Here is a 19,733-nt window from a genome sequence, read left to right on the forward strand (position 1 = left end):
TTATATTTTCGTTTGCTTAACACTGCGTCTGATGCTTAAGGCTTATTCGTACGATGCTGCCATTGCGAAATACGGTTATTTTTTTATATCCTAAGTAAGTCCTAATATCCATAGTGAGTGATTATTCATCCACTGGACTTTATTCGGCAACGCTAACTAATAAACTTTACAACAGTGAATCATGAACACACGCTGACATCGACGCATTTATATCGAAAAAAAACTACAAAAAAGTTTATACTTTCATTCATTTACAGATGAATAATCACAGTATGGAGACACTGCGATACATCAACTTTTATTTCCACTTTTACAAATCTATTCGCCCAGATTTCCAACAAGTTTATCACTGGCATTGTTCACACGCCTTCTCTTTTGAATTTGCCGAAATGGTTTCGTTGGGAATTGGCAATATCACTGCGAAAGCGCTTCGCTGCGGAGCCAGACAGAGGGGTCTGTTACTAAGGCTACAGTCGGAGTTTCGTTGCAAGCCAGTAAATGACCAGTCATCCGATAAAACAAAGGGTCGCTACCGGAACTCTCGCAGATGTCCGTCGCATTCGCGCGCCTCGCACGCGATAAATCGGATGAGCCCTCTTTCGGTCGCGCTGCGACAGTCCGCACGCGCGCGCCTCTTAACGGCGTCTGCCACAACTACATCAGCCGCGGCGCCGCACCGCGTCACGTCACGGCTAACTATTTTGGCACTTTCGATTAAGCGTGCGCGCCGCGGCAGAAAATTGAGCTCGGCTCTGGCTCTCCACGTGTGTCATCCCCTCCATCCCTCCCTCCCCTCCGCCGTACGGCCTCTGGTGGCTGTAGACGCTGCGGCGTCCGTCTGTAGGCTACAAAACAGGACAAACAGAAGGAGACGAGTTTCAACTAAAATACCAGTTGCAGCTACAAGATTATGTTAACAATAGGTGAAAACGGTTACACAAATTAGTGTCACTTTAATATTTCTTGGCGCTGAATTGCATTTCAAGGAAAGAGTTGGCAGAACTGTCCGATGCGTCAGTCCAAAAAACCTCGGTTTTCAAGAGGTGACCTTAACAATTTTTCACTTGGTGTAAGAGAGAATTTCCAGTAGAGTCAGATTTCACAGTGACAGTTATTCTGCAGTATGCCACCAGTTAACTGAATAATGCTGTGACCATAGAACATTTTAAGTTTTATTCTTGCTTTTGTGACCTTAATAAGAGAGCAGGCTCCATAGGCAAACAGCGAGCCGACATTAAGAAATAGTCCACCAGGACATAGGGACAAGATAAGCGGTGGAGGCTGCCAACTATGGCTTGTTGATCAAATAACTTTGTGTTTGACTTCTTGCCAGAGGAAGCAGCATGAATCAAACTTGCGCAATGGAAAACGCAAGCACCAGGGCGATAATACAGCAAGAGAGTGTCAGTCACATGCGGAAAAGACTCTTGTGGAGCCAAATTAAGTTGTGTGATCTAGAAACGAAAGTGTCGTGTGGAACCGAAGGCATTCTTGCGCAAGCCAACCAATTAGAAACGAGAGTGTCATATGGAACCATAGGCATTCTTGTGCAGTCCGATCACTTAGAAATGAAAGGGTCGTATGAAATTAACTCGTGTGCACCCAAGTACATGAGAAACGAAATAAAAGGCCAGGCAGCGAAATAGCTAGAGGCAGAGATTCAGATGCAGATTCAGAGCCAGTGCCGGCAGTTTGGAGATTCTGCAGCGAGACGCCAGTGGGGCCGAGTAGCCCCATAGCAGCCGATACAGCTGATAAAGACTTCAACTATGAGAAGATGGTGATAGACTCTGGTGGACACTCAGGAACTGCTGGTCAAGCAGGATTTTTAGAGTTTCATTGAAATAGTGTTGAACAGAGGCTGTCAGTCTTTGTCTCAATTACTTAGAGAGATTTCAGTGCAAACCAAAGACAAGTGATTGCTTCGTACTTGTTTCTTACGTGTGCCATCAGTTAGCTTTGAAGTAGCAAGTCCGAATAAATGGACTGAATCTTACTATAGGGATTATGATCCAACACCTCACGTAAGTGTATGTGAGAATAAACTTGAAGAATCCAACCAATCTTTTCTGCCTATTGCAATTCTGTAACCTATTTTCAGGAAACATATTTGCTTCAAACCAAGGAGATTCTCCCCTCTCATCTCCGATATAAAGGTTGACAGCAATTTATAACCAACCCATTGTCGTTAATGTCCTGATTGCGCTACGCATTTCGCACTTACTTCATTCTGGTATAGTGAGGCTGTGACGGGACGCGGCAATAATAGTGACCATTATTTCAGGATATTGCTCAAGTCTTGAGAATACTGACAGTAACATGAGACCAGCAGTGAGATCAAATAACGATTTGAGCTGTTGTGTTAGAGTAAGCAAGTACATCCACTGTTTTATGGGTAAACAAGTTTTCTGCCCACGTTCAGTAAGTATCCTTAGTTGTATTCAAATTATGTGTGACGAATTATCTAACAGTGAATTTCTTAAATTCTATAGCTTACTTGATGAGTTTTGATGGTAGTTTATACGTATCTGCAACTAAATGAAGTATTTTTTGTGAAATCATTATTTTGTTCCTAAGAAAAGCATTCACTCCTTCCATGCCAAAACACACACAGGCTTTTAAGCTGTGATACAAATGTATCTGGAGAAATGTGTACCCAACAAGAAAACCATAATAATAACATATGCATGAATAACAGAAACCTATGAGATGGTATTATTCACATGCATTATTTCTACAAGACACCACTGTTGTCAGTGAAACAGAACCTGTCTGCAATGATAAGCAAAATACTGTTCTTTATTGTTAACAATACGACAGTCTTAAGAGACAGACAAATTATAAATGATTATTTATTTGAATATATTAACCATTAACGACTTAGTGTATAAAAGCTTCTTTCTTCCTATAACTGGAATGATTTTTAAAAAAGAAATTACTCCCAAATGGACAGTGGTGATGGCTTTCAGTCTCGATATATTTACTACTTCTTGTTCTGAAGTTTTTCTGTCGGTCAAGCAGAGTTTCGTCCCCATTATGATGGTAGCAAGGTCATGAAATTAACAACACGTTTATTAAACAGAATATTACGTGGATACTTGACACATGAGGAAATGAAGGTACGTTTTGCAGAGTTTCGTCCCCATTATGATGGTAGCAAGGTCATGAAATTAACAACACGTTTATTAAACAGAATATTACGTGGATACGTGATACATGAGGAAATGAAGGTGTGGTGTCACCGCCAGACACCACACTTGCTAGGTGGTAGTTTTAAATCGGCCGCGGTCCATTAGTACATGTCGGACCCGCGTGTCGCCACTGTGTGATCGCAGACCGAGCGCCACCACAAGGCAGGTCTGGAGATACGGAATAGCACTCCCCCCAGTTGTACGGACGACGTAGCTAGCGATGCACACTGACGAAGCCTCGCTCATTTGCAGAGCCAATAGTTAGAATAGCCTTCAGCTAAGTCAATGGCTACGACCTAGCAAGGCGCCATTAGTAACATTGCATGTATCTAAAGAGTCTCACTTGTATCGCCACAATCTCCGAATGTACCAAAAGGATGGATTAAAGTTAAGTATTCCAGAAGCTACGTACTTTTCTTTATAGCATTCATTACGTATCCTGTTTCAGACCTCACGCCATCCTGCTTTAACTTAGCGTGTGCCTTTCGGTTTCCTCTCATTGTGTCTAGGCTGTCTTGTCTAGACACAACAGAAGGTACGTTATGCAGAGTTTCGTCCCCATTATGATGCCAGGAAGGCCATGAAATTAACAACACGTTTATTAAATAGAATATTACATGGATACTGGATACATGAGGAAATGAAGGTACGTTATGTTACCACTATCATGATCACAAAATTTGTTAGAATTATCGAGGAATCTGTGTTATGAACCATTAACGATAATTTTAATGAGTATGTTAAAAACAGAGTATAAACGAAATTTAGGTGCCATCAAGAACAGCGTGGGTTCCCAGGTGGTAAGTCAGGCAAAGTCCATACTTTCTCACAAAGACAGATTTTGAAAAAAAAGCAAAAGAAACATTGTATAAGTTTTCATCGATTTAAAAAAGGCAAGTGATATCATATCAAGGAATCTAATTTGTAAAACCTTACATATGACAGACAGTAGGATCCCTTTCTTAAAATATTACAAGAAGTGTATAAAAATAATACATGATAAATAAAAACTGATAACATAATTTCAAACAAATTTAGAACAAACAAGGAGGTGTTACATTGCTGCACCATCTCACTAGCTCTATTTGAAGTACATATAAATACTAGCTGTTACCTGCCGTTTTGCTCACATAGCAGTTGTTTTCTATTATGAGTGCTGGTGAGTAAATAGGCCATTAATTTTATGTGTTGTCACTGTATATAGCGGTGTAGACATACATATAAAAATGTTTGCAGTGACAGTATGTAGGTGTAGAATAAATGTGTTTCTATTATTTTGCTGTATGTAGAATCTGAAAGCATGTATTATATATTGTAATTGTCTTTTAAAAATGCCACAGTTAATTACATACGTCCTCAAGTAGACTTTTTAGGTGTTTCTCTAGCTCACCTCATACTGGATATGAGATTTTGCCACCAGAGCAACACATACCAACCATTTCTTCCTACCATTTTAATGTGTTATCACACCTACATTTTTGATCGATCACTCTATGATGACTAATTTATGATTAACATAGTCAGTTAACAGGTCAAAATCAAATGCAGCCCCCCAAAAGCCTCCTACATAGCACATGTGGAAGTACAAATGTCTAAACTGCAACAGCTCTTAAGGCTGTCAGACGTTCTCCATTCGAGTTCTGGCTGAGGTTTGTTGATATCAAATAACATTCGCAGCTTGAGGTCTCTTAGAAATAAATGCCAAATCAGACTAACGTTTGCGAGGCTTATAGCCTAATAGTTTTAAATATAGTTCTCGAGTTCGTAACTTTACAAATATGCAGGCTAGTTATTGGTTCACCTAGGGATGGTATTGAGGACAGGTGAATTTGGTTGTATGGCTGGGTACGAGTTGGAAGGAGGAGGACGTCGCGCGACTGCTCCAGGTAAGAGCAGGTGCAGAGAGAAAAGAGTGCGTGGCTGGAAAAGCGGTACGTCCCAAAGCTGGGTATTTTGGACGGCTGTTACGCGCATGGCCTTTGCAAAGGAGATGCTCGAAAAATGGTTGAGCATCTCTGAGACTCGAAAAATGGTCGAGTGTCAGACAGTATTAAAGATGGCTAAGTTACAGGTCTCTGATATTCAACAATGACTCACAGCCTAATACTAATTCAAATCTGTACACTCTGCTATTTCAGAAAAACAAGACATATCCAATGGCACAATAATATTTCAATATCTTTAAAACTACGAAAGTTAATACTTGACACTGAATAAACATTTACGTAACGAACTTCAAAGTTAACAACTTTTAATCGCTTCAAGCGATTTCAACAAACGGAATCTCTGATGACAGCACTGCACTGTAGCATCACCTCTGAAAGCTATGTATCTGTTGTCAAGTAGCATTTTTGTTTGTTGGCAACACTATAAACTGTGTTAATATCGCGGTCAGCGTTCTGCGCCCTCAGAAAGAGATTCCGTAGTTCGACGGACTAGCAGTTAGCGAGTGGATAACGAAGTGTATCGACATGATTTTCTTAGTGGAGACTCTGTGTTCATAGGACACCCAATGTAAACTGAGATGAAATAATGTGTTTATAAGAAAGTAAGCAAGGAAATGTATGATGATGAATGGTGTTGATAATCTTTGGGTAGCGGAATTATTGACAACTCTATAATTTTTGGAACTGGATGTCACATGAATAAGGTAAAATTTTCTGAATACATTGTTTGATCTTCAGCTAAATCTTTCTTCTCGTAACCACATGCTTCCTAGTAGTTAGTCTTTTTAATTAGCTCGCTGTTGTTGCTACTTGCCATAGTTGCTGTAGTTCGTGTTATGAATATTTTCTGTGAGGTAAGTGACTTATGAAAAATAATGGGGTTTCCTCTATCGGGATTCGTGATTTAAATGAGTTTAGGCAATTAACAGAGTTGGAGGCAGTTTCATATTTCTTTAATTTAACCTTTTTTGGATTTGTATTATTGTCAGGATTTCTTGTAATTCAGGGCCATTCTTTTGTGTTAATTATTGGAAGTCATGTTGTCAATGTACAGCAGTCAGATTGTGTTGGGCTTGTATGTTGTGGGTAATGATTGAATAGGTTAAGCTTTAGTTGTCTTTGTTCGGGAAAATTCTGTAAGTCAGTTAATAAAAAAATAATTAAAGAGGTAGTTTCACTATATCTATTTTATTTCTTGGTTAACTATATCTTTTACTTCTTTATTAGTACGCAAATGTCAGTCAGAACGTCATAATCTCCGCAGTTAAACAGCAAATGAATATAGCATCAGTACCTTATGTTTTATTGTACTTGCATATTCACTGTTTTGCTAGTAACTTTATTTAATTGATGACTGCAAAAGCTACTAACAACTGTGCTAATTTAGAAGCAATGAATTGCATGTGTTAGCGTACACCATTACTGAAAAGGGAACCAAAATACGTTTCTGCTAAGAAGGCATAAATAGTTGTTTAAATGATGTTTAATGGCAATTAGTTGTCATTTAACGTGAGCAAACTTGCACAAGAATAGCAACTTGTTTATTTAGGAACAGTCTTTTATTTGTAATTATTGTGAATGATCTGAGAGTGATCAAATATTTATAGTATTTCTGTATTCAAATATTATTGTAATAAATTAGTTTAGTTTGGAAAGTGGTCGAGTCAAATGATGTCCATAGAACGGGAGAATTACGTATTTTTGTTGGCAACAGCCTTCAGTTAGTGGAAATGCAGACAGTAACATAACACCATGGGAGTCAAGTGGAGATGGGATCTTGAAGGCAAACCTGCCTAAGGTAACATTCATGATTTGGTCACATAGCTGATTGATTCTGGGCAGTGAATGGCTGCTATCATACCTGATCTTCTGAAGTTACTTTATATTTCGAGAGGTCTGAGTGTGCTACTAATTAGGACTCTAACCTTTGCCACTTGATTTACAGATCCGCAAATAAATAAAATAACAAACTACTATTCTTTGCATCATGTGCGTTAATTTATAAATCATCATGTTGAACTCTGAAACATTTCGAGCTGGTGAATCTTTTGTGTATTGTGATCATGGAATGGACTCAGTTCTCGCCAGTCTTTCATGACTGTTTGGTTCGTGGATTTTATTATCATTCTCAGAACGCTCTCAATGTAAGTTTCTTGCATGTGATAAGGGTATTTTTTGTATTTTAATTAAATATCCTAGGGCCACTTTCCATTTATTTTAGATGGCTATTCTTGGATAAACATTATTCATAATTATTGGTCGTCTACATCAATGACAGATTGTAGAGTAGGACCCTAGTTATTAAATTATCCATTTAAATTTTATTTTGTATTCCAATGGATTTTATTAATCCATAATTCTAGACAATGCATAGGTTAATTGACTGCAGGATTACAGCTGTGGGTTATCATTTGCAGTGGAATTATCTGTGGAGCACCAGAACGGACTTGCACAGGTTGACCCTACGAATACATCTTTTTTTTAAACAGAGCCGTGCATAACCGAAGTACCTAATTTATAAGAAATCACAGGTAAAGACACAACTGGTTTGCTCGTATTGGATGCTGCTTACAAGGGCAAACACATAAGCAGCAACGATTAGAAACTGTTGCATTCCTAGTACCCAATTTTATTGTTGTATCTCTAGTAATGTCAGGCGGTGTAGAGACTCAATATCAAACCACACAGACAATAACATGAGAGTTGCACTGTCACAGAGTAATCTATAGACTCGTCAGAGTTGCCAGCTTCATATGCTAACCAATCCTGTAACTCATGTTTAAAAATGGTAATAATACTTGAAAATATACAACTTTCAAAAGTACCAATGGTCTCTCTCAGCAACCAAGCTATCTCCATACCAAATACACAGTGGAGTTGTTTCAGCGGTAGAGGCGCGAAAACATAATAGAGTAACTTGCGCAATTATTAATGCCTGTATTAGTATAGAAGTACGAATTAAACATGTTGAGGACTGAATAAGAATTGTATTGATTTCGTTGGTTCATATTAAGTAAAACACATCAAGCAATGAAGGCATTTTCACAAGAATGATAAAGTTCAGAAGTGAAAGAGTAGATGCTTTTTTCATAGGGTAAATATTTTTCCTTGATTGTGTAGTATTCTTCAAATCGATAAATATCCTGAGCTTCACATTTAGTAAAGTAGCCTGTCTTCTTCGTCAGGGTTCAAGCAATCTCACATCAAATTTCATGGATATCAGTTCAGCAGTTTAACCCTGAAAATGTAACAGATGGCGTTACTTTGTTAATTGCAATATTAGTACATAAGTATGGATCAATATTGATTAAACACGCTGAGGATTGTAAGCATTGTATTCTAGCTGTTACCCACAGCTGCTCTCATATATCAGTAGAATGAAACGAAATCCGTATGTGGCTTTCTTGTCTGGGAAGCCCTGGTTGGGATGTAAAAGAGCTACATACCAGATTTTTTCTGCACTTTGGTGACTTGCATCTCAATGAGAAAATGATCATGAGGACAATGCACACACACAGATGCAAGCAGAAGACTTATGTAGGCGGAAATTGAACCCAGGAATTTTCGATTGTGAAACAACAATTCTAACTGCATGACCATGTAGTGTTCACATATATTATATCACATCAAAAAAGATATAAGAGGTACATCAGACTCAGCAGCTAAAATACGATGGGTTTGTGACTGTTATTACTATGAGAGTATTGATTAAACATATAGAAGACTGTATAAATACTGTATTCGTTATGTTGAATAGTATTATCCACAACATAATAATAAAAGTATTTTCACAAATATGATGTTCAAACTCAAAAAGTACATAGCCTTCTCATAGAGTAATTATTGTTCCATATTTCAGGTTATGTTTTCAAATCAATAAATCTATTTCACTACACACTTTTTATAGTAGCCTATGTCCTTCCTCAGCATTCAAGCTGTCTCCAAACAGATTTTATCAATATTGGTTCAACAGTTTATTTGTGAGAGTATAAGAGACAGAGTTACTTTAGCATTTATAATATTAGTATGGATTAGTCTCAGGAAATGGTCTCATAAATGTAATAGAAATGATTAGAGATTGTAGATGGAACATACTGGCACCATTTGCAGTTTGATGATGACTAAGTCATCACAACACAAGCTAGGAAGGAGGCAAATTGTGTGTAATCAGCTAGCAATGGAATATGAAACGGGGTTTTCTGATTAATTACAGGAAAAACAGAATCTCTCATGATCTGGATGAACTGCACATATGGGGGAAAAACTAAAACGTCAACAATTTTTTACTAACTGGGGTTTATTTTAGAAAAGACTGATATTCAACTAAATTAATTCATAGTGGAAGTAAGGTCACTGGGTGCTAAATTCAACCTTATGGAGCAAAAATGCGATATGCAGATTGGAGAGACTAATGTTCGTATCGATATTAGAGAGTACAGTCTTGTACAGAACATAGACCTGGACAAGTAATCAGAGCAATAGGAAATATCTGACAGAGATTAGAGATTCATTTCTGGAGAATATCAGCAACAATCGCTAGAAAACACCTCACAAAGAACGCCAATTGATAAAGGGAACGGAAGTGGAAGATGAAAAATGTGATGTTAAGGATTGAATAATATTACGTTTATACAGACATATAAGATGAATGGAGGAAGCAAGAGTACCAAAACATATACTCAGGTGGGAAATTGAGAGAAGAAGAAGAACAAGAACAAGAACATGATCGATTACTACCTGGCTCAAACATGTACGTGACAATAAGATTTGGAGCAGAAGGAGACGATACACAAGATGGAAGTACCTGGAGGATCATCTTGAACCAACAGTGTTGAGTACTTTACTGTGTAATACCCATTTCAATACTTTCTGAACCTATAGTTAAGTAGGAGAGAAGCCTCTGTGCTGAAGAACATCTCAATATATAAATAATAATAATAATAATGCAAATGTCTGTAACACCTTCAACCAAATGTGTACCAGTATTTTTGTACGTTTTCTCTTGTTAAAATATCCCAAAGAAAGAGATTAAGAGGCGTAATATTTGGTGATCTAGTAGATCAATTTGCTATACAAATATTTCTCATCCACCTGTTTTTGTCATTGCTATGTAATAGCTTCTGTGGCCAACCATTATGATGGACCCACATAAATAAACAATATCGAAGAATTTTTCTAGCATTCATAGCAATTGATTTGCCAGAATGTTTGTTTATTGAATATGTGTAAAGTCAAATAGATTGAGAGAGGCTTCATAAATTATAAGCCTTACCTTTCTAATTACTGACAGTGGCGGGCAAAGATCCCCTCAACCCTTGCCTACCTTTCTGTTATGTTCTTCTAAACTACAAATATTTTTACATAACTCTCACTTTTACTTAAAATTCGTCATTTCTGTTAACATACTTGCTTGACGCTTTTTGTAACTCATTGCTATTATTTTTTCTATTTGTTGAAAATCATATTTGCTTGTAATACTGAACAGTTTATTTTATTACATGATGATAACTGTAAAACGTGAAGCTATTCAAAAAAAAAATTGGGTAATATATTGAGATATTGGAGCGGTGTGTCATTTTACTGTGCATGTTAACATCAGAGTTATCACGTCTGTGGATTACAATAATCACGTGAAATGCTTTACTAAAGTCAGATTGTTAAAAACTGCGTCATAATCCGAGCTTGGAACAAAGAGATATTTGAATTTTGATTGCGCATAATAATCAGAATTGATTGTAGCGCGTAGCAGCCATGAGAAGCAATTGTAGTACACTAGGGTGAAGGCGCACAATGGAAACGAGAGTCATCATGGCGGGTGTTTCGAGTTTCGTATCCGTAAGTTTGGAGGGCTGGCGTAAGAATAGCAGCAGGGGCAAAAACAAGAATACGGCATAGTTTGCAGGGGCATACAAAAATCCTCAGCAACACACTGCTGGGACAGTCCAAGGCCGTGCAGCACGGACAGAAAAAATAGTCCATCATTCAATTATGCTTTCTAAGAGATAGGAGGAAGGAGAAATTGTTTCACAGAGCGTTATAAGAGTGTCTCCAGTGGACGAGTCGAGTAAGGCCGTCCTATTAAGAGACGGCCTCAGAATAGGCAATACGTCTGGTTGGTGTTGACGAAGTGCATTTTTATTGTTGAGAATCTACTGAGACTCAGAAGATGATAGCTAATGTGCAAAGTTTATACTGCACAATATGCAACCACTTCAACGCTTGTCGATAAGTGGGATGACATGGACTATCTAGTTGGTTACCTGCTCAGTGTTGAGACTACATTGTCACTGTTGACCTACTGATCATGAAAAAGGATTTAGATTATTGTTTTGGAGACGATCGTATTACTTATTGTGAACAGTCTCGCATGACACAGAGCGTAAATCGTATGTCGCACAGTATAGCAGTGCTGTGGCATCTTAGATCTGTACGGAGTGAGGCGGTGATGTAGTTACCACACTGGACTCCCATATGGGAGGACGACAGCTCAAACCATCCTGATTTCAGTTTTCCGTGATTTCCCTAAATTGTTGCTAGGACGGTTCCTTTGAAGGACACCATCGATTTCCTTCCCCAACCTTGACACAATGCGAGCTTGTGCTCTGTCTCTAATGGTCTTGATGTCTACGGGATGTTAATGTCAATATTTCTTCCTTCCTTAAAACTGTACATTTATATGCGAGTAACAGTTTCGCTTCTTGCAGCAGCGTAGTGTTAATCGAAAGTAGTTGCAGCCGCTTGAGCTCTCTGAATTCTGATTACTCGCTTGTAACTTTGTATAATTGCTGTAGTGAAAGTAGGCCAACCAAAGTACAGGTCCCTGAACCTGTACAGTATATTGACATTTCACTAAATTTGTCTGCCTTTCATTTTCTGGTATACAAACCTCACCGAGAATGTTGTTGTGTAAGAATGATTTGTCTTCAGAGTTGGTACATTGGAGTACAGCATAAGAACAATCACAAATAAGGGCAGGTAAAGTAACAGGCCGACTATTTGCAGATGGACTACGAGGACACAGTACCAGGAGGTAGGTGTGAGTTGCAACTCAGTCACCCACACCCACTAAGCTTCGGTTTCCTGGCACGGGCAGTTAGTACATAGCACAGTATTACTTATGTTTTGGAATTTACTTTTTATCGATGTAAACAAATGTATTTTGTTGTGATTTGCCAGAAAAAGAGGTTCTACCATTATCACAAAGTCATCATCCACACCCCAAGAACTGGCTGCAAGTAATTACCCCTCCCCCCTCCCTCTCCCCTCTGTATTTCTTCCCCTACAGTAAATAATACGTGTACAAAATTTCACTATATTCGACATATTCGTTTTGAGAAATTCAGTAAATGTATTGATACTTAAGGTAATTTTCATTTATTTTTCTCCCACAGCTACATATTTTAATAAGATTACATGCTTCGATCACTCAGGATCATTTTCATTTCTAAGTGATTACGTCAGCAACCCGTCTTGTCTACTCAGAACCAGGCTCTGAGTTGACAAGACGGTTTACTGACACAATTAATTTGAGCTGAAGACTCTCCTGAGCGATCGAAACATGTAATCTAATTAAAAATGATCAACTGAAGCACAACAATAAATGAGTGCTATCATAATGTACAAAGTTTGGTTGAACTCGGTCCAGTGGCTTAAGAGGAGGTACAGAACATGTGTACCTACATACATACCTTCATACTTTTGTAAACACATCCATTTTTGTAATGTGTGACTATAAGGACACGGTATTTAGATTACAATTCTTCCACGTCCAGTTGTCAACTAGCAGCTAAACCACGCGCGGATCCAAGTGGTCCCCCTTCCAGAAAACCTTTCAGTCAAAGTGTTTATATTTTAGCATTTACCACATTCCAAATTTCTCAACTTAATTTCGAAGAACAAAGTAACATGAATATTATGAGTCCCATAAAAGGCAAGGAAATCTAGGAAGTTCCAAGGTATGTTTAACACAGGATACTTTCCAGTTTCATGACCACTTGTGTGAACGCGCCTCTTGACCTGCGGAGAACTTGCCAGATAGGTAATGGCGCCCACGCATAGGTCAACTGCACTTGCTGCTGACAACGCATCCGACACGGTTCGTACTTTCAATCGTAAGACTGGCATACCGCAGAAAGTTCAGTAAACCAAGCAAAAGACCTACCCTGACCTCCACCCCCCCCCCTCCCCCAGTAAAAACAGAACAACATAAAGACCGGCGTAGGCGGAAATGAAAGAAACACGACTCCCTCTTTTCCACGTACAGTAGCGTAGACATAAGCTAAAATAAATACAAGTCGATGCCTACTTGAATTTTATATCGTGTGAATTTTGACAGTGTGAAAGTTATGAGAGTCTCTTGCTACAATAGCCCTAACTCACTTCCATTATGTGGATTTTGATACTGTTAACTTCATGAGAGTCGTTTGTTACCATAGCCTTAGATCGGTTGTGAGCTGCTTCTCAAATTTCCGCAAAACTGCCTTTCATATGCTGTATTTCACTCTACCGAAGTCACGTTGAAGGTAAGCAAAAATGATGTACTACGCATTGGTTTAAGGAAATCTCTACTATAGTAAATAATTTCATGTATTTCATTGTTATTAGTACTATAACGATAGGCATCTGTGGCACATTAAAGTAGAGATGGTGGCAAGTTAAGAGGGAGGAAATACTGTGTAAGGGAATACTGTGTAACATAGTGTAATCACCCCTAAACCAAACCATGGACCCACACCCGAATTAATCTTCTCAAATACTGTAAGACCAGCGGTCGTCTTTGCACCTCTGTACTGCACCATACCGATGTAAAACGCGAGACACCTGTGCTGCAGAGTTTGACAGTATTTGCTTCAAAAAATGGTTCAAATGGCTCTGAGCACTATGGGACTCAACTGCTGAGGTCATTAGTCCCCTAGAACTTAGAACTAGTTAAACCTAACTAACCTAAGGACATACAAACATCCATGCCCGAGGCAGGTTTCGAACCTGCGACCGTAGCGGCCTTGCGGTTCCAGACTGCAGCGCCTTTAACCGCACGGCCACTTCGGCCGGCCAGTATTTGCTTGTATTGTTTTTTCAACTGATCTGAAGTGTTGCTAGAACTTATTTTAAATCTGCAAGCCATTAAGCAGTAACAAACTGTACGAAGCCGTGTTAGGAAAGGCGTGTTTATTTGCTGAGTTTCTGACGTTCTTAGCGCTGTACATTTCTTTATCGACGTGTAGCAATGCTTAATTAGAGTAAACGCTTTAATTTCTGTTCGTTCTGGCGGACTAGTGTCAACAACAAGGTATTTCCTTTAATTACGAAGAAGAAAACAGGGCCAACGAATGAAGGCCTGGGGAAAATAAACGAATCAAAAAGGTTAGCTGCTATGTAATTTTTCTTTAAGATTCCGTTCCATTTATCCTCTGTACCCGAAGAAGCATTTCGGCTGACGTCAAACACTGCTCACGAAGAATACTCAGATTGCAAAACTTCTAACAGATGAAGTAAACTTTTTGGCACCGTGTATACAATCTCGGAATAACTATCCCTTATGAAAAAAAAAGAAACTAAGCAAAATGTAGAAAGGCTACTAGCAATGCATAACATATTACGATTTGTTTTGGACTATTTAGAACAGACTAACGTCTGGTTGCTGTTTCCCGGCTATAGTTCTCGCTGAAGTGAAAAGAAGACGCAACCGTTAACAGTCATTGTGTCTAATACAGTTACTATTACTGAGGACTATCAGGATTTAACGTCCTGGTGACTACTGAGTCATTAGGAACGTAGCTCAGAATACAGAAGACCGACCTGGCTCTGTGAGCTAGTCACAGTGACAGAAAATAATAAACGATGCGATGAGGAAGCATTAGGTTTTCTCTACAAGAAGCTCTATAGAGCACCAGGGGTTGGCTCTGAGCAGTATGGGACTCAACTGCTGTGGTCATCAGTCCCCTAGAACTTAGAACTACTTAAACCTAACTAACCTAAGGACATCACATACACCCATGCCCGAGGCAGGATTCGAACCTGCGACCGTAGCAACAGCGCGGCTCCGGACTGGAGTGCCTAGAACCGCACGGCCACCGCGGCCGGCAGCACCAGGGGTAAAATGCCTGTAAATTATAGATGTTAACAGGATTATGAAAAGTATTAGAGCTCTAAAGAGTTTCTGGCTTCGGTGTCGCTTTCTACTAGGTGAGCCGTGGCGGCTCATATCGATAGTGCCACTCTGGTGGTTTCTTTCCTGCCACGATCAGGGCGGTAAGCAGCGCTCTCTGGGGCCTACGCGAGGAGTAACTAGGCGAGGTCCTGGGGGGAGTGGTGCTCCGGGACGTGGTGGAAGACGGGTTGACGCAGCGAGTGTGGGACCGGACCTATCGCATGGAGATAGACGAGTTGGCTCTGAACAGAAGGCGACGTAGCAAGCAGTGGGAAGCGGGCGTCCTGTAATTTGTGCGAAGGAGTAACGATTTTTGCATTGGATGTCCCAGTGGTTCCCGAGAGTTGCGGTGGCTGCATTCGGAGAAGAGAATTGGTAAGAGCTCGTGTCTACGCTCTTTTCCGTACGATGTTGCTGCCTGCCGTTATAAACGGGTGAAAATCAGGCGCTTTTATTGACTATACGGGAACTGGTGATGTAAAATTACATTTGTGATTGAGTCTCACTTGTAGTGTGACAGTTTAGAGGCGAAAAATGTCGTGGTTTCATTAGGTCTGGTTCTCTGCTGTGCAACTAAGGGAGTCAGTTATCTGGGGTAACTGAGGGAACACCATTACGTTGGTCTAAGTGATACGTTCTCCACGTTTTGTCTGTGGCTTTGCGAATCGAAATCGTGGGGTAGTACACGTGTGAGTAACTTGCTATTGTATTGACGGTTATGTTGTAAAGACTGTTCTCTGGTGTGTTAAATCACGCGCTGATTTGTAGCCAATTTAAGCAGAAGTTATCATTGCTACTTGATTATGTGCTAGTCCTTATGATTGGCGTTGTTTGTCTTTTGATTGTGGGTGTGCTCACATTTAAAAAAAATTACGGCTACTATTCATAAGGGTTGTCTAGTAAGCAAATTGCTTAAATTTTTATCATATGCTGGTCTGTTTGCCTATCACACTAGCTTTCTATGCAGTAACTGAAGGAATGAGTATGGTGGTTCAAGATTGTAGGCTGAGTAGTATTTGAACTGGTGTTGAGGTTAAGGACGAGATGAGCATCCCGTAAACCCGCACGCTGCGCGTGGTTAAATGTTCCGCTATTGGGGATCCGGCTCTCTGTTCTTGGATTTTATAAGGATACGTGATGAGTGCACCGCTGTAGTGTTTCGCGTGCTAAATTGCGGGGTGTCGGTGCCGTCCTAGGGCTAGACTTGTGATGTATGTTATGTTGAAAGGAATTAACTGGACCAAACGTAAGAGAGTTTTTAGTTTGTTTTAGGTCTGTACATGGAATGATGTTGATATTTTGTCGACTGCGGCAATAACTTCCTGTGTGGGGAGAACTGCTGAGGGACTTGTATTGTACTGTTGCAGTTCAGTCCATCTGAAACGTGTTGCTTAAAACTTGGGACTGCAGCTCTCTGATGTTATATTTTACAGTTTAATCTTAAATGTCTTGGATGTAATATGGTTGCTGAGGATTACGTAATTAATTTTGATCGCTGGTTCCCTAAGGGAAGTATTTCGTTTTAAAATATGTGCTCGGTCAGAGCCTATTTACACTCCTGGAAATGGAAAAAAGAACACATTGACACCGGTGTGTCAGACCCACCATACTTGCTCCGGACACTGCGAGAGGGCTGTACAAGCAATGATCACACGCACGGCACAGCGGACACACCAGGAACCGCGGTGTTGGCCGTCGAATGGCGCTAGCTGCGCAGCATTTGTGCACCGCCGCCGTCAGTGTCAGCCAGTTTGCCGTGGCATACGGAGCTCCATCGCAGTCTTTAACACTGGTAGCATGCCACGACAGCGTGGACGTGAACCGTATGTGCAGTTGACGGACTTTGAGCGAGGGCGTGTAGTGGGCATGCGGGAGGCCGGGTGGACGTACCGCCGAATTGCTCAACACGTGGGGCGTGAGGTCTCCACAGTACATCGATGTTGTCGCCAGTGGTCGGCGGAAGGTGCACGTGCCCGTCGACCTGGGACCGGACCGCAGCGACGCACGGATGCACGCCAAGACTGTAGGATCCTACGCAGTGCCGTAGGGGACCGCACCGCCACTTCCCAGCAAATTAGGGACACTGTTGCTCCTGGGGTATCGGTGAGGACCATTCGCAACCGTCTCCATGAAGCTGGGCTACGGTCCCGCACACCGTTAGGCCGTCTTCCGCTCACGCCCCAACATTGTGCAGCCCGCCTCCAGTGGTGTCGCGACAGGCGTGAATGGAGGGACGAATGGAGACGTGTCGTCTTCAGCGATGAGAGTCGCTTCTGCCTTGGTGCCAATGATGGTCGTATGCGTGTTTGGCGCCGTGCAGGTGAGCGCCACAATCAGGACTGCATACGACCGAGGCACACAGGGCCAACTCCCGGCATCATGGTGTGGGGAGCGATCTCCTACACTGGCCGTACACCACTGGTGATCGTCGAGGGGACACTGAATAGTGCACGGTACATCCAAACCGTCATCGAACCCATCGTTCTACCATTCCTAGACCGGCAAGGGAACTTGCTGTTCCAACAGGACAATGCACGTCCGCATGTATCCCGTGCCACCCAACGTGCTCTAGAAGGTGTAAGTCAACTACCCTGGCCAGCAAGATCTCCGGATCTGTCCCCCATTGAGCATGTTTGGGACTGGATGAAGCGTCGTCTCACGCGGTCTGCACGTCCAACACGAACGCTGGTCCAAATGAGGCACCAGGTGGAAATGGCATGGCAAGCCGTTCCACAGGACTGCATCCAGCATCTCTACGATCGTCTCCATGGGAGAATAGCAGCCTGCATTTCTGCGAAAGGTGGATATACACTGTACTAGTGCCGGCATTGTGCATGCTCTGTTGCCTGTGTCTATGTGCCTGTGGTTCTGTCAGTGTGATCATGTGATGTATCTGACCCCAGGAATGTGTCAATAAAGTTTCCCCTTCCTGGGACAATGAATTCACGGTGTTCTTATTTCAATTTCCAGGAGTGTAAATATGATTTTAATTCATCATTCAAATTTTGTAGTCTTGCTTTCTTAAAAGGCTTTCAGTTAAATGATTGCTGTTTGCCTGTTTAAATGCATGAGTGACTTAAAGGAAAAGAATATTATTTTGTAATTTGTACTGATTGTTCCTTTTGGGTAATACCTGACTTACGTGTTCAATAAATGAGTGTCTAGTCAATGGTGATGCACTGTTCTATTGCTAGCCTACCCCTTCCACCCCACAGCCTCTGACCTGACACCTCAGTAGGGTAAAGGAATTTTGTGTTCACTCGGTAGGAACACTCTTGAGCCACCATTGCAATTCATGTACAAAAATGTGAAGACGACTCAAGCAGATACCCAATCCACATATCTAAGACGATGTTGACAATTTGTTCACTCGTCCAAAACTATGCGAAATTTTCAGGAAAATCGCTTCATTAGGCGTGTAGCCTCAAAATAAAAATCCACAAAGCTAATCACAAGCATGCAGCAGCTACAATATTTTATGGCGTAATGATAATTTGATAGCCTGTTAATCTGCTCATAAAAGAAATCAAATTATTATAAAACTACCGACGATATACCAAAATCAAGCAATAAGCTAATACAATAGAAAGCGAGACGCGGTAAATGACTGCGTTACACATGAAGTTGCTGTTGACACATCATGTTCGAAACTACATTAGCTATAGGAACCGATGACGGCTAATGATAGCATTATTCGTCATATTAAACATTGCTTCGGTCGATAGTATGAATGCTTGTAAGTTGCTTGTAATTTCTGGCATAACAGCTTGCAATGATTAACCAATATAGTATGGGAAAGAGCTCAATCGACAATGAAGAGTGTGCACAGAATGAACTTTTGCAGACAACAGGCGTCTGCTCCATTTTTACATAGCTTTCATGAGCTCACTGACAGATTACAGGTGTACAAACTAGAAATTTTATATTTGTTCGGCAATGTTAATGGACTCTACTCTCTTGAAGGGTAGTCTATATGAAAGCGTTTTCGGTTGAGAATATATGTACTGAGCCACAACTAGATGACTTACAACTTCCACGTTAAAACAATAGGAGTATACAGTTAGTAGTTGCATTAGTCACCCTAGCACATTCAAATATATTCAGTTGCTATACTCGCTGCTGTGAAAATTATTACCGTCTGACAGTTGGCACACCAGTGTCCCCAACGGTGAGAAAACGAGCCGTAAGCTTAATGTTTGCTGTTAACTACTTTCTACTTAATTACCGAAATAGTTATTATATTTTTGTGTTCCTGGCGCTAGAAAATGATCAAGAGACATGAATGATTGTGAAACAAGCGTAAAAACTTCCGAATCTCAATGATTCATTGACGTAAGTTACAACTTATTCATGAAGAAATATTTTCGAGTATGCAGCTTATTCTACTGAAAGTAAGATAATATAAACAGAAATTTCATAAATGAGAAGCATTTCTTTCTTTTGCGG

The sequence above is a fragment of the Schistocerca americana genome, chromosome 3, assembly GCF_021461395.2.
Source record: "Schistocerca americana isolate TAMUIC-IGC-003095 chromosome 3, iqSchAmer2.1, whole genome shotgun sequence".
Taxonomy (NCBI): Eukaryota; Metazoa; Arthropoda; class Insecta; order Orthoptera; family Acrididae; genus Schistocerca; species Schistocerca americana.